We start from the raw sequence: 22519 nt of genomic DNA, 5'->3' as shown, positions 1-22519 counted from the left end.
TCCACCTTGTCAGGAGATGATGACAATTCTGGTTCAATACCCCTCACAGGTCTGCGTACCTTCACATCCGGAGGCCTTCTTGCTGAACTACCTGCTCTCTTCTACACCTGTGCTCATTTTATTTTGTATATTTCCCTTTCTGTTATTTCCCCACAGGTAATCTTTCATGGGTCTTCTTAACTATTTCCTCCTCCTATAGGGTGATAAAGACTGCATCCTTTTGAACAGAAAGCGACTAGCAATCAGCTTCAGCATCCTCTCTCTCCAAGGCTCTCATTGAACCCCAGGCACCAGTCATGTGAAACTGCTCACCTCTCTCAGAGCATTTTACATTGGTAATGCCTCCGAGGCTTCATGTAGGTCATTTTCCTTTTCCAGAAGACCCTTTTACGTCTTTCCTGTCTGATGAACTTCTTGCCGTCTAACACGTCTCAGCCACAATTTCCCCTGGGAAGACCTCCCTAACTGTTTCAATCCGAGCTGATCTTTCCCCATGCACAACTGTGAGGCACTGACCACACAGGGCTGTAATTGCTTGTTCCCCATAAAATACATGAGGGCAGAGACTCTCCTTCCCCTCCCTCCTACCGCAAGAGCCCCTGCTGCCACAGAGGTTCTAGCATGAAACAAGGGCTTAATAATTATTTATTGAGAGAATGAAATGTTTGCCAGAGCCAGATTTTGAAGGGCTTTGAATATCACGTTAAGGAATTTCATTCTACAGCCGTAGCTCTGAAGCACAGGAGAAACATAATCAAATCTATGTGTTAAAGAGAAAACCTGGGTAGAGTAATGGGTGGACTAGAGATGAAGTAATTTGTTGTAAGGTAGGCAGAAATGTCTGGAAATACAATTATGGATTTATTGGGGTATTAGATTGAAGAATGGGGATATAATTCATGTAATGTCTTATATCAGGGCTCCATTACATTCTGAATACACAGTAAGAAAAAAATTAACTCTTAATCTGCTTCATATCCATAACATATCCTACCTACTACTGCAAACAGACAAAAGACTTAAGCATTTATTCTAAAAATATTTCTAGCTTCTTATAATAACCTAATATGGCTGGATCGATCATAATTTATAGGGAAAAAGCTGTAACTGTTTACATTTAAACTTCTGGAGCAATATATTTTAAAGTTTATAGACATAGTATATAGAAATTTTCATAAATTCTTTTACTTTGGGACTTAAGGTAGTGACATGGTGTTTTAGGTGTTGGTAAAACTGTTCATAAAGTTGAGAATAAATATGAAAAAATAATTTTCCTTTAAATTAGTAAAAGCATATCATGAAATTTTTAATAATAAATTACTATATTAATGCCCAGTATTTCTGCCAGAATTTTTTAATCTCATCTCAAATTTTCTCAGATGTGAATTGTAAGAATTTAATCTAAAAAGGCCTGCTGTAAAGATGGAATCTAAGCAAATTTCAGAAAATCCCATGATATTTTCCAACATTTTATAACATAACCAAATTAAAAGACCATACTGTGCTATTTTACAGAATTCACACTTTCAAAATAGTAAGGCCACAAATATCCTTTAGGAAATGGATGGAAATACGGTAAAAGTTGAGTCAATAAAATTTTGTCATCTCACAATATCCCAGTTATGTCTCAGGACATATTTAAAATCCATAATATTTTTTTCTGTGAAGGAAGTATAATTAGATATGTTTTATCTACTTCATACATTCAATTAAAAAAATGAAAACTTTCATAATTGCCTAAACTTTAGAATGGAATTATTACCAGCAGTATTCTCTTCATTTAAGAGAAAAATAGATTGTGGTGAGGGAGAAAAGGTTAGGATAACATTAAAAATAAAATACGGCAAAAAAGAAATAACTCTCCTAAATTACATAACCTAAGAGCGAATAAACTAGGAACAGGGTAACAACATTTCAAGGGGTCAGCACTGAATCTATTTTATTCCATGAAAGGTTGTTTATGACAATCAATATTGCCACTCATTTTTGATGATCTTTTGTGTCCTCTGCGCCTCACATTAAATGCATCAACATGTTTGATTTTTAATTTAGCCTTGTTAAAGTAATTTAGTTCAACCTTCACTGAGGAACTGCTGTTATTTGCCATGACAGTGAATGTTATTTGGCCTCTTAGGGCAAATGGGACTGTCAGCCTCATTGTCAGGTTCTGAGCTGACATAGTCAAGGAGTTAGCAAAGAGGGAGAGTGGTGGGTTCCAGCTTTTAATGGCATTGGGTGGTAGGGCTTTGGGGAGACTCATTGCTTTTTAGTTAGGTTTTCTAAATGTATCACCTATTTTTGACACTGTGAAATTTTCCAGTTTTCTCATCATTTAGTGTTGAAATCTCAGTCATTTTTTTGTTCTGTCTTCCACACCACCTGTCCCATATCACGTCAATCTATATTTTATGTCTAATCCAAGTGTTCTCATTCTAATTCAAACTTTTGTCATTTTACAACTGTGTAGTTTCAAAAACATCATTATTGATCCCTCACCTTTAGTTCCTACGTGAGCAAAGCCACTAAAAACAACACTACCTTGTTAATCTTTTAAGTCTCACTTCTGATCATGTCTCCCCTCATATTTTTAGTGTCTTACATGCATGGCCTACAAACTGATGTCTAAAATTCTTTGCTTGGTGTCTATTTTTTTTTCATAATTTTCCTTTCTGTGGAGGTCAAAGAAGGGATGGAAAAATCACAATCTTATCCCTGGCTGGACCCGCAGGCCAAAGGCACCAGCAGCCATGGAGCAGGAGCAGAAATGGGATCCTGGCCAAGGCCCGGGCCCCGAAGCGAAGAGTGCAGGGAGCTCGGGGCTGGCCCAAGAACCCACCCTGAGTAGGAGGACCATGTGTGGGCTAGGCTCCAATCTTGAGAGCACAAGGCACTGTCCCATCTAACTTCCTTCACAAGATAGAAATCCATAGATAAAGTTCTTAAAAACTTCAAGATTGGAGGTCACAGGACTAAATCCCAAGAGTGGGACCTTTTCGAATATGTGCGACTATTTTGAGCATAAACACATGAAGCCTTCCCGAGAGCAGATGTCCAAAGGGAAATAAAGCAAGGACTAGAACTTCGGGCTTGTGACAGCACACTGGGAGTGTAGGAGTTCATTCTAGAGATGTGAAGGGACCACATCACCATACTGAAACACAGCTGACCGCACTGTTTAATCTCCGTGTAGAGATATAACACAGTGTGCTGCGGTCTCTGCTGTGATTTCTGTCACAGATGAACTTTCTGTAGCTTCCATAAGCCCATGATTGTTAAAGAAAAGGAGAAAAGGAGAAAGATAACAAAGCATTTGATTCAGAGGTTTACTATAAAAACGTTGAAGAAAATGAAAGAAAAGGGAAGAGTAAAGGTAGTCTTCACTGGAAAAGGTAATACTGATTTTGAGTGGTGGTTTTCTGGCTTTCAGAATGATGCCATGCTTTTTTTGCAGATCCTTATAACTCCCATAAGTAGGTAGGGTGACAAGACACTACTTACAAGATGGAAAATCTCTAAAATGGGAGACATCCTTAACATTTACTGGGTGTCATCTCTCTGTTAGAAACTTCATAAACATTATATTGGCTTTCACAGACACACACACACAATTTAAAGCAGACATTACCCTCATATTTCAGATAGAGTTCACCTGTTATTCTAGGTTCAACATTAAGGTGCAGGGCATGTAGCTCTAAGTGGAATGGCGGGAGAGGAGACAGGGCAGAACAAAATGAATTTTGTACTTAACAGATTTTCTTCAATATGCACACAGAGTCGCAGAGTCAAAAAAAATAAGAGAAAAGGGAGAATGAATAATAATCATCTACTTGTATTGGGGAAGTGAGGTTTATGAACAAACAAAGCCGGTAACATTCAAACTCATTCACTAGACTGCTGTTCCATTATTTTTTCCACTCACAAATCACTGAAAAGGATATTTGGGGAAGAAAATAAATCTCTTTTAGACCAATATATTTTAACCTTAAATAGCAATGAAGACAAAGATGACTATTACATACACGGGTGGCAAAAGTAGGTTTACAGTTGTTCATATGGAAAATAATACAATATTTAATAAATAAGAATAATATACTCACATACTCACAACTGTAAACCTACTTTTTGCCCCACCCTGTATTTTAAGAAACTGTATTCCACACCTGTATTTTAACAAACATTATAAGAAACTCATAATAGAAAATTCCAAAAGTTGTTTCATTTCTAATTTACTTATATCTGTGTTTTCCCTGAGGAATTTCTCCCATCTCTTGAGTTTCTACCTAAAGATATTTAGACTTTTAGAATATATGTGTGTATGTGTGTGTGAGTATTGCAGAAATGTTTACTTTAATAATCCTTGTCAAACTAAGAATATTTTAATTTTTTTTAAAAGAAAAAAAGTCCCTTTTGAAAGTTCTCCCTCAGTTACAATTCTGAAGAGATGGCCTATTGTTTCAGTTAAAACAAAATTGTTTGAAGATGTATTTCACACAATACATTTGTTTGAGCTGAAATCCCAAATCATAAAAATCTATTGGAAAAGGTTTTTATTAATTTCGAAATATGTAAAAATTAATAGTTTGCTTAAAATCTTAAATGGAGAATTTTGAAGTTGAGTTTACACATAAAATCTCAGCATATTTTCCCAAATTCTGAAAAAAAATGTACATTTTAAGGCTACTGGGGCAAATGATCAAAACATTTTACCTCATGTAGGACATATTAACATGTTAAAAAATTCTAAGATAAAAAGCCAAACCTCTATGATTTATTGAATGCCAATTTTAAATAATAATTTTTTATTAACAATGTCATAGGAAATTCAATATTTTTATGTTAGTGAGAAAAAACAAGTCATTTTCAATAAACTAGTATTTATTTGCAGCATCTTTGTCTAAATCTGGGATAGTTTACCTCTCGTGTTACCTGTTTGCTAGGATAATTAATTCTAGGCATAGTACTATCAGGGTTCAGTATCAGTTCTAAAAGTATTAATTTGATTCATTTCTTAGGCATAATAATAAAAAGGCATATGGCAAGTAGGAGTTGTTTTCATGTGCTAGTCATTAATGGTAACCCCTATAATTTTTATCTAAGTAATATTAAATGGTAGTTCTAAACCAAACATCTGGTGTCTCTTACTCAAAGCATATTATCAGCCTTCCTGAATAAACAGCCATGATGGAAAGGAAATCCCTGTAGCAGAAATTAAGAAATAAAGTACAGGAAGGATTAACCTCCAACCTCCTAGGCTTTATGTCTCACATGCCTCAAAACCAAAGAGAGAATGCCTAAACAGTAAAAAAGCTTAAAGGTGTGAATTAGACTGAGAGAGAGACCTATCGCTCTACGTCAGGCAGGAGAGGGTAAACCTTCTAATGGATTAAAAGAGTCAGACTGTGCCTTCCTGTGGCCCTGCCCGGTGCAAAGCTGCCCTGATCCATCTTTCAGAGGCTATGGCAAATCCTTTCCCCAGAAGTCACGCCAATAGACAGGCTCCAGGGCGAGGAACCTGTGTAGAATGCATCTCCCCTACTTCCCACCCCTGTCTGGTGGGGTCCTCCGGGCCATGGAGCAGGCCTGTCTCTGTTTCAGGGTTTGATGTGGGTTTCCACCTCTGTTATCTGTAATGTCTTCCCAGGGTGTTGGAAATAAAACTTCTTTTCTGAGGGAAAGTTATATCTAAGGTAAAACTTTATAGACACACACACACATATATATGTGTATATATATACATATATATATGTATATATTTTAGTATATATATTACAGTATATGTATTTACATATATACTGTAATATTTCTTTATTTTCAAGCAAGCGATAGAAATGTCACTGGAAGAAACATGTTACCAGTTTATTACTTAATTATTAATTAATTATTATAATATAAATTATAATAGCTAGCTATTCATTGATATTTAGGGTATTATTTACTGATGGTGAAACACAACGAACTTATAGCTTCTGATAGGCTTTCCCTTTTTTTTCAACTTTTACTACGTACCATCCTTTTCTCTATAAATTGCCAAAACTGTAAGTCATTTGGCACAAACAAACTTATAGATATTATTCAATAACTTAAATTTGTATTTCTTCTTATTTTTCCATATAACATCAAGTAATAACTATTTATGGAGTTATTTCTGCATGTCCCTGTATAATAACTAGTTTATTATGAATGATAATTCTAACTTGCCAACTTATTCTTTCTCATCACAAGAGACTCACACTATATTAGATCATATTAAACACTTAGAACAACAGCAACAAAGCAGCACAAGCATAGTCAGATTTTCTCAATATCCTAAGCTATTCCAAATATTTGGTTTATCGGTTATATGTTTGTTTCTGATACAAAATAATGTCTTTTTACATAAATGAACGTTTACACTGATGACATATGACTTGGGATTTAAGAAGCTGAAAGGAATCACAAAACATTGTGTGTGCCCCTCTGCCCCCCGAGATACGCATAACCATGAGAAAGTTATTTAACCCGTGGGGGTAACAAAAATGCAGTGTTCTTTTATTATTTTCTATCATTGTTCTTACACACTACATAGAGAATTGTTGGATACGTAGGAAAATGTCAACATTTTCTAAGTAGGTTTTAAAGGAAAGAAGTAATTAAATGGGATAATTACTATGATAGTGACAGGAATGCAAAATAGAATAACGTGGAGGCATTAAAAACATTCCAGGATCAAAGCCTGCTAGACATCTGCTGACAGAATTTCTAAAAGTACTAGGAAATACCTAAAATTACCAGGAAACAAGCAGAGTGTAAAAATTGGTAGTACCCCATGTTGAAGTTCGCAGGGGAAGAATATGCTTGTTTACTGCTAGTTCAATTTAAATTGCAACCACACATTTTTAGAGAAAAAGACATGAAAAATAATTGACTCTTTAACTCAGGGCATTATACTTAGGAGTTTATCTGCAGTTATAATTACAAACATAGTAAGGATGTCCACCAACATTTCGGAGGCCCAGATATGCATCACAGTGCTGCTTATAATAGCAAAAGTATAGAAATAAATCAGGTAGTGATAGGGTTGGTTAAATAAATTATGATATATGCACATAAATAAACATGGGCAACTATTTCTAATTATGCTGTACAAATATGACATCAAATATAAATTTTTTTTCTGGAATGCACCCAGAAAAATTACTATACTATTTAATTCAGTAAAATTAAAATAGATTATAAGAAAATATGACCCATGTGATCCTATTTTTGTTCATGTACATTTTCATACACATACTTAACACCAGGATATTCGTAAGAGTAGTCACTTTGTGGCAAAATTTTATTCTCCTGTGGTGATTTTAATCTCTTTCTTGTTATTTGTATTTGTAAATTTCTACAACCCCCAGTTAATAAAATAACAATAATAACAATAAGAGCTAATTCTTGTTGAATGCTTACTACATCAAGGATTGAGTTGTCTCATCCAATCCTCAGAGTATCTCAAGGCGATGAGGACCATTTTCATGTCCCTTACATAAAGGAGGATACTGAGGCCCGGGGGACTGCAGCAGTTCCCTCGCAATCGCCTAGTCAGTCAACAGTACATTCGAAATTCTAGCAGAGCTTGTCTGATTCTAGGTCCCAAGCTCTTAACCCCTATACTCCAGCTTCTTCCCATATTACTTGCAAAAAATTAAAAAGTGCTGGCTATAAAAATAGATACAGCAAATGTCATTATAATGATGTGTTAGGTGATTTTTCTAAATAAAAAGCAAAGATGATATAATTTAGACATTAATTAATCATATCAAAGACAGTTTTAAAAACATTTTAGATCACTTCCCTTGTTTGAATCCAAATAATCGTTTTTTCCTAATTAGGTTAAATGGCTTTTTGCTGACATAGCATGGTAGGGTGCACTGAACAAGGTGACCAGTGAATTAGAATTGCTATAAGCTGAAAAATAATTATCCTGAATTTGACAAATTTCTTAGCTTATCAATTTGCACACAGCATCAGGTCAACATTGGGTGCAGAATCCAATCCATTTGTTTGACAACAAACATTAAAGACCTCGATGACCAGAATCACTGTGTTGTGCAAATTTAGCCCGCACTATCTCTGCACACAAAACCATCGGTGGGCACCCCCGAAACACACTGGCATCAGGATCTGCAGACATTTGCCGTGGACAGCTGCCCCAACCCACCGTGGCTCTGATCACTGGACCCCCAATGGAACAGAAAGGTTTTGTTCCACTTGAACTCACTTGCTTACCCTGAGCCTTTTGAGTGTTCAGGGCTAATGCTCAGTTAGTCAGGTCTTCAAGCCAGTGATCTGACATTTTGAAATGATAATTAAAAATAGAGCAGGCACTCTCATTTTAATGTGCTTACTTTCCATCCTTTAGAAAGAACCTCAGCTGCTCCAAACCCAAAAGAAACATGCTTGAATTCCTCTTCTCCATTTATCTCTCTCTCTCACTCTTGTACCCGGTCTTGACAATACACATGAAAATAAAATCCGTTAGTAGTCACTACTTGGTGATTATAAAGTGATCATAAACTTCCTGATATTCCTAACAAGAGAAGAAAACTAAAATATATCAAGCCTAATAAATCTCAGACCTGTCTTTGGTAGTTTATTTTTGTTTGGCAATAATACACAATTGGTAGCATTTTGCCTTACATGAAAAAAATACAGCTCTTTTGAGCGACAGATAGAAGGTATTTTTTTAAGTGAACATTTGTCTGGTATTGCCTGCCCTTTGCTTAGCAGCCAACACATGAGAGAGCAGTCCTTTCTTTCCCATTTACTGCTCTCGCTTCCTCACTTCCCATTTCCCAACCCAGAATGCAATTTGGCTTCTGCATTCACCCTCATTCGGGTTGTTCTCAAAGCTCAGGTTTGCCGGGCACATTCAGGATATTTGTCAAGAAAATTAGTATTTTATTTGGGATATGGCATCTCTGTAGGATAAAACACTGCTGGTAATTCTTGCCTTCTTGAAGCACTCACCTTTCTCCAGGCATCTGGGCACCAGATAGGAGTCTGTCTTACTTTCTACCTCCTTCCAAGACTTCATTTTAAAATTTATTTTCTCCACTGTCCCTTGAACCTGATTGCATCTTGTTTATCTCTTTCCTTTGCTTCCCTTCTTTTCTTTCATGTCTTCTCAATTTCTACATTTATCTATTTATGTATCTTCATTATTTCTGGTTAATCTCATCCTCTCTTATGACTTCATTTACCACTGTATACATGAATAACACCCATACCTATATTTATAGCCTCTTACACACAACCTCCAATCCACATATCTAACTACTACCCGGCATCTTCATGTGGATTTTCTATATCCAACTAGAGCTCAATGCACTTCAAATTTAGCTCATCTTTTTTCCTTCCAAAACCTTTTCTTCTAATGTGTCACTCACTGTGAATTGTTCCACCATTTATTAAGTTACATAAAACAGAAACAGGGGAATCATTTTTTTTACTCTTTGTTCTCCCTCCAGAATCATACAACTACTAATTCTGATGAGTCATTTAATATTTCTACAAATTTTCAATGTAGAATTGAACTTTCTATTTTCTTCTGCAGCCAGAAGTAGTGTTTCTAAACTTCAAACCAGGGCATGGCATTCTTCTGCTTAAAATTCTGCACTAGTTTCACATGACTCTTAGGATTGAAATCCTTAGTTATCTGTGCTTTATACCTATTATATCTTCCTCTTAGGTCCCAGAGCAACCTTTTCATTCCCATCCTCATTTTCCCAAATGCCTTTGCCATACTCAGGCTATGTTCTACTCTTTTTTAAGTCTAAGTTTATACATAAACTAGATCAATAAATCTTTCTTAATCTCAAAGTCTGGATAAGGGACACTATTTGTTCCCACATTGCCTCATGATAACACTTATCGTATTAAATCCTATTTCACTCCCCAGTAGACCACAGTTCATTATGATAAAGACTGTTTCCTGCACTTCAACGCTTAGCACGTAGTAAGCACTCAATGAATATTTAATGATTGACTGATTCGCTGTCCAATGATAACTGGGGTTGGGCAATGGTTTGTTTCATATGTGGATGGCACGTAAGACTGCTCATTGAGAAAAGTGTCCACTTCTGCAGAGCTCCTTTTCATTGAACGTTTCAATTTAAATGTTGCAACAACCTTCTGCATGACAGAAACTTGGCAATAGCGTAAGCTGGCTCAACTGAGACATATTATTTAGTATGAACACCTACATTCAGAAAATTGAATATCCTTCAGAAATCTTTTAATTAGGTAGCCTTTTTGTTTACATATGATATTGCACATCCTGTCACTAATAGAAATTGACTTGGATTGCATTTGGAAAGTACACTGGTAATTATTTTCACTTCTCAAATAAATGCAGCAAAGGATAGCAATGAAGAAGTTTCAATTTAAAATTGAAGTTGGTATAACTCCAAAAATCCTGCACATTTTTTATAGGCCAATAAACTATGTCATTTTGAAAGATCGAGACCAGGACTGAGTGCCCTGTCAGCTATTTTTTATTTCCCAGGCACCAATAAAACCTCTTTCAGTCGTGATAAGGTATCACCTAACCTGCAATCCTATCTTATTCTGATCTAGGGCCTCCATGCGTGGATGAATTTTAAGCATTTTGTAGAGCCCCAAAAGTTGTTCCTGAAATGTGCATGTAAGCATTTATCTGGGGAAGGGTCCCAACTTTGTTGGGCTTCTCAAATAGATTCACAACTCCAAAGAATTAATAACCATTGATAATCATTTTATAGGTAAAAGAAAAAAATACAAAATCTACTTAAATATTCCCATACATGAAAAGATCATCTTTGGGACAGAGGAAAGTTAGACATTTGTTGTATCAGTTAAATTAGTTAAAATTAGGTAAAATAGTTGTATTTTAATTTATCCCTAGCACAATGAATATACTCTAGAAGTAATAGATACAAGGGAGAATACCTTTAGAACTTTAATTTTTATGTGCAAATAAAGGTGACAGGAATGACTCTGCTAAATATAGTCTCATTTTGCTTACTAGACAAAAGTATTCCTAGAATACTTGTGGAGGACTTCTACCAGCCTTTAACAGTGGTTTTCTAGCACCTTCTCTAGATAGTGACTTAATCCATTCTTTACCTTCTCTACTGATAAGTAAATATCTCATATCTTCATCCTCAGTTTCTCCAGTCCTCCATTTTTGCAAATTTAATATTCCACTTGCTTTTTTAATCTTCACTTGACAATACATTTATTGATTTGAGAGAGAGATTAAGGTAGAGACAGAAACATCCATGTGCAAAACGTCTATTGGTTGCCTCCTGTACATGCCTCAGCCAGGTATCAAACTCAGAACCTAGGTAGGTGCCCTGAATGGGAATCGAACTTCCAAATTTTTGGTGTACTAGATGGCATGCCAACCAACTGAGCCACCTTGCCAGGGCAAAATTCCACTGTTTTTATGGCTTAAATCTAACTGATTGAGCTAGGGTTTGTGTGGAGTCTAGAATTAAATGAGCAGAGAAATAATGATGAATTTTTTAAAATTATCTTGAAATATCAAAATACCTTATTGAAACCATAAAAACATGGACTAGCATTGGCTACAAGAAATTGTGCCTCAGGTCTAAGAACGTTCCCTAAGTTGAAGAGAAAATGACATGAATCATCTAAAATGCTCAGATTCTCAGAGTACTCTCAAAAGGGAAATATCCATTTAAAGTTATATCTTTAAATTTTTTATTAGAATACTCCTTTTTAATTTTAAATCAATGCCTAGAAATGCCTTTGTGATAAAACTCTATTTTAGGCAGTATTGGTTTATTTTTTTTAATTTTTATTGCATTTTCACATTATCACTTAGTCCTTTTATACTTCCCTTTGCCCAGCAATCATCACACTGTTGTCCCAGTCCATGAGTCCTTTTTCCTTTTTGCTTAATCTCTCCACTCCCTCAACCTTCCCCCTCCCTTAGCTGTCATCTTGCTCTCTATCTATGAGTCTGTCTCTATGTTGCTTGTTAGTTCAGTTTGTGTTTGGGGGCTTTCTAATTGGTAAATGTTTAGCACATCATTTTGGTCAGTATTTCAAACAGTTTGGCTGCACCTCAGCAAATATCAGAAAGCAATGAGTTTTAAGATAAAGATGAAAGTCAGTACACTCTTCAGTGGAGACAATTTCATTTTCGCGAATTCTACTGTGGACGACTATCAGTAAACTCCAGTGCCAAGCCGTGAGGGGGTCATGGAAAGCTTCCTTTGGACTGCCTTATGCTTCTCACTAACTTTTAGGCAGACAACTTGGGTCATGTCCCTGAACACCAAGAAGTTATTTTGCATGGTCCTCCTGAGTGCTAGGTATAACTCTGATTTGGAAACTAACAAAGAAAAAAGTATTGAAAACATAGTAGCTTTTGAGAAGAACTGTAGGGGAGGAGAATAAAACAATACAATAAAACAGTGCACCATGGTAGAGGACTGATCTTGAAGTTAATAAACCTCAGTTAGATCTCAGAATGTCTCTTTATGGAAGACCTATTTTTTTTGCTTAATTCAGCTGGGAGACTCATGAGTGGTTGCTTTGGGATGATCCTCTGTAATACTAATTAAATTTTTCTGCTGGGGTGGGGAGAGTGCAGGGGGGGAAATGGAGACAACTGTGCTTGAACAACAATAAAAAAAAAGGAAAAAAAATGCTGGAATCATTGTGTTACTTTTATAATGACCATGAGAAAAAGTATATTACTTTGAACACAGAAATGAGATTAACCCAGTGCATTAACAGAAACCAAGGTTTTAGAAAATGCTAAACAAGGTTATTGAGTGAAATAGCTGTGATTTAAATTCCTAGAACTTCATAGAAACTTAAAAAAAAAAGCATGAACTTTTCCTAGGGAAAGTTTTAAAGAAATATAAAACTTCATTAACAATGCTTCAGTTAACCGTTTTATTTTGTAAACCAGAATTAAATGAATTGTTTTGAATGTAAAAATGGTTCAGTCTAGAAAATGAAGAGAAGGCCCTGACATCAGTGTTTCTGCTCTGTGCCATGAGGGAAGGTTAATTATGCATCAGACTTCAGAAGCACTATTGCACACTCATAAAAATGCCCTTAGGTATGTCATTTTTAAAGATGCAGGGCAGAGAGTAAGTCACGCACACTGAGGCACTCAGACTGACAGATATGCTGGGTCTTCCCAATGATCCCGAGTCTGTTGACTTCCATACATTGCCAGGTCCTTCAAATATTGATTCACTTTAGTCTTTCTTTACTGAAATGAAATATATACTTTGTGTTACACTGAGGTCTGGGCTGTGGATGCACTTGGTAAATTGAAATAATAAATTAAATACATTTTCTTTTAGTTACAATTGGATAGAAAGGTGGCTACTTTCCAGCAGATTTGAAGCTTCCCTTCTTTCTTAAACTGAAAAGGCTATCGGACATTTAAAAAATGCTGCCTACCATCTTCACTTCTTAGGACCATTTTTCTAGAGTTTGCTAACTGTCATAGACAACTTAGGGCCTATCATTATAGTTTTTGATATTTGAAGCCAGTTGGTCCATCAAAAGAATGAAGAGAAAATGAGGACTCAGAAAAGCTCTTTTCACTAACCTGTCTGTGTCAACATCTAAATGGATTTGAACGAAAAAAAAATTTCTAGATACACTTGAGGGGTTTAAGCAAGTGAAATTTTTTAACCCTATTTTTCTCTTCTAGTTCTGGAGGGATTAGTGTTTTGTTTAACTACTAATAAAGAATTAAAGATGTTTTCACACTCTGAATAACTAAAATCTTTGATTTAAAACAACTGTCAACAATTGTCCTTTGCCCTTATACTGAATTCATGGAATTAAAGGCTCAGAGGGAATGAAAAAATATAATTGAGGCCAATGGCTCCCAAAAGTAGCCCCTATTTCAGGGCCAATTCATGATATTTTCATTGGCCCAGGACAAATTAAGAGAAATCTAGAACAAATATTTCAAGAATTTATATAGAACCAAAAAAGACTCCCAAATGCCACAGCAATCTAGAGACAGAAGAATAAAGTAGGTGGGATCACAGTACCTTACATCAAACTATACTACAAGGCCACTGTAATCAAAACAGTCCAATACTGGCATAAGAACAGACACATAGATCAATGGAAGAGAATAGAGAACACACAAATAAAACCAAGTATCTACAGTCAATTAAAATTTGAAAAGGGGATGTAGCATACAGTGGAGTAAAGACAGTCTCTACAATAAATGGTGTTGGGAGAAGTGGACTGGCACATGCAAAAAAATGAAACTAGACCATCAACTCACACCACACACCAGAATAATATACTTAAAAGGGATAAAAGACTTAAATATAAATTGTGACACCATAAAACTCCTAGAGGAAAACATAGACAGGAAAATTTCAGATATCCCACATAGCAATATTTTTGACAGTATATGTCCTTGGACAAGGGAAATAAAGAAAAAATAAACATATGGGACTATATCAAACTAAAAAGCTTCTGTACACTAAAGAAACCATCACCAAAATGAAAAGGGGACTGTATGGGAAAATACTTTTGTCAATTATACATCAGACAAGGGTGTGATCTCCAAAATATATAAAGAACTCATACAAACTTAACATCAGGAAGAAAGACAATCCAATTTAAAAAATGGGCAAAGGACCTGAATAGGTACTTCTCCAAGGAGGACATATAGATGCCCCATAGACACGTGACAAGATGCTCAGCATCACTAGCCATCAGAGAGATGCATTAAAACCACAATGACATATCATCTCACATGGGTTATAATGGCAACCACCAATAAATCAACAAACAAGTGCTGGCAAGGGTGTGGAGAAAGGGGAACCTTACTGCACTGTTGGGGGGAATGCACACTGGTGCAGCCACTGTGAAAAACAGCATGGAATTTCTTCAGAAAACTAAAGATGTAATGGCTTTTTGACTCAGAGATTCTACTTTTGGAAATATAGTCTAAGAATCTCAGAACGACAGTCCAAAAGGACTTATGCACCCCAGATTTATAACAGTGCTATTTACAACAGCCAAGTGTTAGAAACAGCCTAAGTGCCCACAGTAAATGAGTGGATCAAAAAACTATGGTACATTTACACAATGGAATACTACACAGCAGAAAGAAAGAAGGAGCTCCTACCCTTTTGCGACAGCATGGATGGAACTGGAGAACATTATGCTAAGTGAAATAAGCCAGGTGGTGAAAGACAAATACCATATGATCTCACCTATAAGTGGAACCTAATCAAGAAAACAAATAAGTGAGCAAAATAGAGCCAGAGACTTGGAAATAAAGAACAACTGACAGTGGCCAGAGGGGAAGGGGAAGGGGAAGGAGGGTAATGGGGGAAAGAAAGGGGAGGGGGGCCAAGGAACATGTATAAAGGAACATGTATGACTGACCCATGGACATGGAGAACAGTCTGGGGATTGACTGTGGGAGCAGGGGATGGGGTGGGTGAGGAGGGCAAAAGGGGAAAAATTGGGACAACTATAATAGAATGACAATAAAAAATGATTTGATAAAAGAAATAGTACATATTTAAAAATAAATACTCTGACAGAAAAAATAAATGAAGGGCAATGTACAAATAAAAATGCTAATTATACTAATAAATGAAAAAAGTTCAACTGCAAAACAAAAACAATGTCCTGAGTTTTTCTGAAAGTTAAATTTATTCATATTAAGAGAATTTTCTGTATTGTGAGACTATGTCTATTCTACTTTGCTAAGTAAAAACACTGTTACATGTTTAAAATGGTAGTGGTAGATGGAATTATGTATCTATTTTTATTTAAAATGCTAAAACATTAGCCGGCTGGTGTGACTCGGTAGATTGAGGGCCAGCCTGCCAACCGAAGAGCTGCAGTTTCAATTCCCAGTCAGGGCACGTGCCTGGGTTTCAGGCCAGGTCCCCAGTGTGGGACATGCAAGAGGCAACTGCACATTGATGTTTCTCTCCCTCTCTTCCTCCCTCCCTCTCTCTAAAAATAAATAAATAAAATCTAAGACATTAAAAATAAAGTGCTAAAAACATTGAAAAATAAAAACTTCTGTCTTACATACAGCTAAATATGCTTCAATCTAACTATACTACTCATTTAATTCTTCCCTTAGTACCCAAAAAAGAAATATTGTCTTGTTTCTTAGAAAACAGACAAATAAAAGCAAAGATTATTCCTCCCAAAGCCCTCTCCCTACTGAATTTTCTAGTTTTCTCAAAACTATCTTTAATTACACTGTACACTAGTGACCTTCCAAAAGGCATTGTTGAGAAATAGACACATCACCCCCAATGTGGCCTTTCCAGTACAGTTATAGCATTGCACTCACTGCTGTGCACTTATTAATGCAGGCCAAAGTTACCCTAAGAAGTTAAATAATGTCCATGCCTGCTCTCCTAAGCTGCTAATTAAAGGGACATCATCTTCCTTTTGAGAACACCTTCCTAGCAGTATCTCCTAAGCATATAGACAACACTCAGTTCAAGTCAATGAAAATTACTTAATCTCAATTACTGTGCACAGGCTCTATTGGCGCCAAGAAAGTTCATCCTGTAGGAGAAAGGTTCTAAACACACAGTTCCAGTTTTGTCAGTCCCACGACAGTGGTGCTTCCAAGGTGCTTCATGAGCAGAGCTGAAGGGATGGGGTGGAGTGGAGACTCGGGCACACGATGAGGTATGACTTTCACCTCCTCTGTTCTTAAATAACACGAGGAGTTTCTCTTATTAATAAACCATCTTAGAAGAAAAAGACATGGTGTGAAGAAATGAGCAAATGTTATCATTGACAACCTCACTGAATTTTATTTCATGATGTGTAACTGATGATGATTTTAAACCTTGACGAAAATATTCTTAGTTCATTAATTTTTCTTACATTGATAATATCATACTATCTGCATACCTTTCTCACTCTTTCCAAAAAGTTTATAGGTTTGTAAAGTGGAATTTAAAATAATCACCATATACATATGTCTTTCACATATGTATTTATTTGACATTTATGGAGCTATCTCTATAGATATACTTACTAATCTGTATAGTTGTCCATACTTGCTTTGGTGGCTTTTATTACAATTCCCTGGAAAAGTAGGTTCATATATATAGAATTCTACAACAAAATGTTCATGGGGAGCTGCAGAACATAAACGGCTTGAGACTTGTGTCTACAAAGCTGTCTTTGACCTTTACAAAATTCACTGAAGTCGTCCTTACTCTGCTCATTTACCACAGCACAATACGATTTCTTTCTTGGATCAACCATTTTGAACGACTGCTGGCTTCTTGCCTCCTGTCATAATATGAGTTTCCTTAACTTTTTCTTCACAGATTAAAGAAAAGAGTATTAAACCAGAGATTTTTTTTTTAAGATACAGTATACATAAGTCCTGGCTGTGACTGCCATTTGAATTCAGGGTAAGCTTTTCTTCTGAGGACCTCAAAGCCTCTATAAATCTCATCTGACCTCTGAATATCAGAAGATGGACTTGGACACCATTAGTCCTGTGGCCATTGTCATCCCAAACCCTGAGAATTCAACTGATTGTCGTAGGACACCAAGACAAGGGCAAAAGAAAAAGAAAAGAAAAACTTCTGTTAATTATATTTATACTCATATGAGAAGTAATCTTTTTCTGCGATTTGTAAAAGGACCATGGAATTCCCATATCCGCCCCTATGCATCAATTCATTGATTTACCTATTTGTATTAGCTATGCAATATCTAAAAATATGCCAGAGTAGTATCAATGCTTTAATGAAAGGTTTTGACTCCAAATAAAGTAAAATTAATAATAATTAAAAGTAGTAAAATTGAACCACTCAGGACATTAAAAACATCTTGATTTTCTTAATGTATAATCTTAATTTACTCTTAATCTGTTTTAGACATAGGCTAATTTAAAAGTACCTGGCATCTAAAAGATTAACACAAAATTGTAGAAATCATTTTGGTCTTTCACTGAGAATAAGATAAGTTTTTAAAATAGAACTCAAACCTCTTCTACAACTCCATCACCCATCCCCACACCAAAAAAAAAAAAAAAGAACCAGGTTAGCTATATTCAATTGCCAACATCTTTCATTACAGATGATGTCTACAAGTGTTATTTTATTTTATTCTTTACCTAAATATTTTTTAACAAACACTTTTTCTTCTTTCTGTTATATGTTTAAAAATACATTTTAAGTGTTGTATATCCTTACTGTGATTCCACTTACAGAAAAACAATGAAAGCCGTTGCTATTGTGGTGGTATAAACATATTCATGCAATACATTGTTAGACATATGGGGATCCAGGTTTTTCTGTGCCTGTGGAGTTTAAAAGGAAACTTCTAGATATGCATTTTATGTACATAAAATACAGTGTTGAAATAGGGACCATGTCTGAGAACATCAATACTTGTCGTCTATGTGCTGTCAGCAAAGATGAGTTTTCAGTGTGTGGTATTTTAGACTTCATTATATCGTTTCATGGAGCATTCCCAAAAAAGCAGCAGGTAAAAATCAGGAGCATTCAAATGAAATGATACTCAAGGGGGTGAAGAATGTTTTTCCCCCTCAAATTGTCTCTATTGACAGAGTTGACTTCACTTTGCCATTGAACCCTGACAAGGTGATTATTTTTAAAAACCAAAATATCGTGCATAATACATTTTAGCCCCGAGCTAAAGGTAAAGTGTGAATATTCATTCATTTTTTTTTCTCTTCTATGGAAAAAAATTGGCCTGGGTAGCAAATAAAGTGTTAAACTTTATCAAGTGTATGGAGTTAATGAATGATGTCTAAGTGGAGTAATTTTTAACAAAGGGGGATGCTTTTTATCTCCACACTGAGATTTTGTTGAAAGGGAAGAAATTATAGTTTTTATTCACAGTAACCTGAGTGTCAAATTATAAGAAAAGATGACAAATTTAAATATAGCAAAATAGATGGCATCCACAAACAGAATACAAAATTCACCAAGTTAAGTGCACCTTGTCAGCCGATATATGACCATATGGCCAGAAACTTCTGCTAAACATTTTAGGCTAGCTTAACTTAATTTCAAGGCCTGGTTCTGTAAAATCCTCCTGGAAACAATGGGTATAGCTTTCCTTTGTGTCGATTCTGCAGATGGCCTGAATTAGTCAGTGGAATGACTTGGTCAAGGTCAGGTGATAAGTCGATGGACAAACTCACCTCTTTCTTCTGTAATTTTAATGTGTTACTCATCAGACCAGGCTTCTAAACCCAGATAAAGTTTTTAATAACTTTTTAAGAAGAACTAATTCAGAAGATTGAACGGATCAAACTTTTAGTGAATTAGGCCCACAGAGACCTGAAGAACTTGTTAGTCTGGTGTTTAGCCTCATATCTTACTTTTTTTTTTTTTTTAAGAAACCTTTTGTTTAAATAACTTTTCCATACAAGTCTACAGACAAGAGCACATAAGTCCTAGGTAATATAAATTCTGGTCATTTATCCTCTTTACTTTTATCCACCTAGGTCAAATTGAGCAAAACCTACTTCCCTTTAAATATTTGAGGAATGAAATATGAAGAAAAATGAGGTTTGATGAAGGATAAGAGATTCTTTACTTCAATCCATAGTTTTAAAAAATCACATTATCAAGTATGATTTGCAAAAGTCTTTCTTTAAGCGTCGAGATATATCTTTTCTCCAAGATACTCCAAATATCAGCCCCCCTTGTCTCATTCTCACTCGCAGAGCACTGATTCTGCTTCTGTGGTTAATCTTTCAATTCTGACTTTGGTCATAGAAATGTGCTTCCTGAAATCATCTTTCTTTCACAAGCAGTAAAAGTTTCAATAAAGTTTTTAACTTTATCTGAACAAGATACAGTGAATTGTTGACCTATTCTCATTTTATTGTGTTAATATTACTTATTTTACAATATAGTGTTTTAAATAGATAATAGGAAAACAAACAAAATATATTATACTTTGATTCTATATCAAAATTCACAAATTTAAGGACTCGCTTATGGAGTCCTTTTTAAAATTTTACTCCCAAAAGAGTTGTTTATCTTTTCATGATACTACCAAAAATTCAACTATTGGTTAATATACAGCAGAGGGAAGGAAATAGTCAGCATCTGGAATGCTATCTATGCTTAACAAATGTCTTAAGATTTTATTCATTTAATCCTCCTTGAGTTTAAGTGTATTTATTTAATATCAAAATTAGGTTAATTGTTTTCATTTTATTTTCTTTTTTCAAGCTATCTTTAAGGCTGAAATTGGGTTAGAATAATATTAAATGATTTAAGGGGTCATACTCATTTTTAAAACTTCTATGGCATTTCATTAACAAGCATTTAACATTCTAACTATAGGCAGGTAATGTCATTATATTGCTAGGGATTAAGCTATCGTCAGTTTACACTAGGTCGACGGTATGCCTGAGAAAGCAGGATTGGACCGCAAAGGAACAAGATAAAGAAATAAAAGGCATCTAAATTGGAAAGGCGGAAGTAAAATTGTCATTTTTTGCAGATGACATGATAGTGTACATAGAAAACCCTGTAGACTCAACCAAAAAACTACTCGCCCTAGCAGAATTTGGCAAAACAGCAGGATACGAAGTCAATATTCAGAAATGGAAGGCAGTTTTGTACACCACCAACAAAATATCAAAAACAGAAATCAGGGGGAAAAATCCTATTTGCTATAGCAACAAGAAAAATAAAGTACCTAGGAATAAACCTAACCAAGGAGGTAAAGGACATATACTCAGAAAACTACATAACACTAAAGAAAGAAATTAAGGAAGACACAAATAAATGGAAGCATATACGGGTTCCATTTATGGGTTCATGGGTTGGAAGAATTAACATCATCAAAATGCCCATACTATCCAAGGCAATTTATAGATACAATGCAATTCCTATTAAAACACCAATGACATATTTCACAGATACAGAACAAACATTTCAAAAATGTCTATTGAACCATAAATGACCCCAAATAGCTGAAACAACTTTCAGAAGGAAGAACAAACTAGGAGGAATCAAAATATCTGACATCAAACTATATCACAATGCCACTATAATCAAAACAGTCTGGTGATGGCATAAGAACAGACACATAGATCAATGGAACAGAATAGAGAGCACAGAAATAAACCCAAGTCTCTATGGTCAATTAATATTTGACAAAGGAAGCAGGAGCATAAAATGGAGTAAAAATAGCCTCTTCAACAAATGATGTTGGGAGACCTGGACAGCTACATGCCAAAAAATGAAACATGACCACCAACTTACACCATACACAAAAATAAACTCAAGATGGATAAAAGACTTAAATGTAAGTCACAACACCATAAAAGTCCTAGAGGAGAGCATAGGCAGGAAAATCTCAAATATTCCATGCAGCAATATTTTCATCAATATGTCCTCTAGAGCAAGGGACATAAAGGAAAGAATAAGCAAATGGAACTTCATCAAAATAAAAAGCTTCTGCTCAGCTAAAAAAGCATCAGCAAAATGAAGAGGGAATCAACCATATGGGAAAATATATTTGTCAATGATACATCAGACAAGGGTCTGATCTCCAAAATATATCAAGAACACATATGACTCCACTCCAGAAAGGTAAACAATCCAATTAAAAAATGAGCAAAGGACCTGAATAGGCACTTCTCCAAGGAGGACTTACAGGGGCTCAGAGACATATGAAAGGATTCTCAGCATCACTAACCATCAGAGAGATGAAAATTAAAACTGCAATGAGATATCAGTTCACACCGGTGAGAATGACCATCCTAAACAAATAACAAACAAGTGTTGGAAAGGATGTGGACAAAAGGGAACCCTATAGTACACTGTTGGTGTGAATGCAGACTGGTGCAGCCACTGTGGAAAACAGTATGGAATTTCCTCACAAAACTAAAGATGGAACTTCCTTGTGACCCAGCAATTGCACTGCTGGGATTATACCCTAAGAATCCTGAAACACCAATCCAAAAGAACCTATGCACCCCAATGTTCATAGCAGCACAATTTACAGTATCCAAGTGCTGGAAGCAACCTAAGTGCCCATCAGTAAATGAGTGGATCAAAGAATGATGGTACATTTACACAATGGAATTCTACACAGCAGAAATAAAGAAGGAGCTTCTACCCTTCGTGACAACATGGATGGAACTGGAGAGCAAAATAAGCCAGGTGGTGAAAGACAAATACCATATGATCTCACCTATAAGTGGAACCTAATCAACAAAACAAACAAGCAAACAAAATAGAACCAGAGACATGGAAATAAAGAACAAACTGACAGTAACCAGAGGGGAGGGGTGGGGATAAAGGGGGACTGAAAGGGCAGAGTCATCAGGGAACAGGTATAAAGGACCCATGGACAAAGCCAAAGGAGGATTGGTTTGAGGGTAGGAGGTGGGGGCAGGTGGGGTTGTGTAGAGTGGTGAGGGGAAAATGGAAACAACTGTACTTGAACAACAATAAAAAAATAAAGAAAGAAAAAGAAGGGAACTATCTAC

The sequence above is a fragment of the Desmodus rotundus genome, chromosome 8, assembly GCF_022682495.2.
Source record: "Desmodus rotundus isolate HL8 chromosome 8, HLdesRot8A.1, whole genome shotgun sequence".
In the NCBI taxonomy this organism is placed as follows: Eukaryota; Metazoa; Chordata; class Mammalia; order Chiroptera; family Phyllostomidae; genus Desmodus; species Desmodus rotundus.
This window is presented reverse-complemented; position numbering follows the sequence as displayed.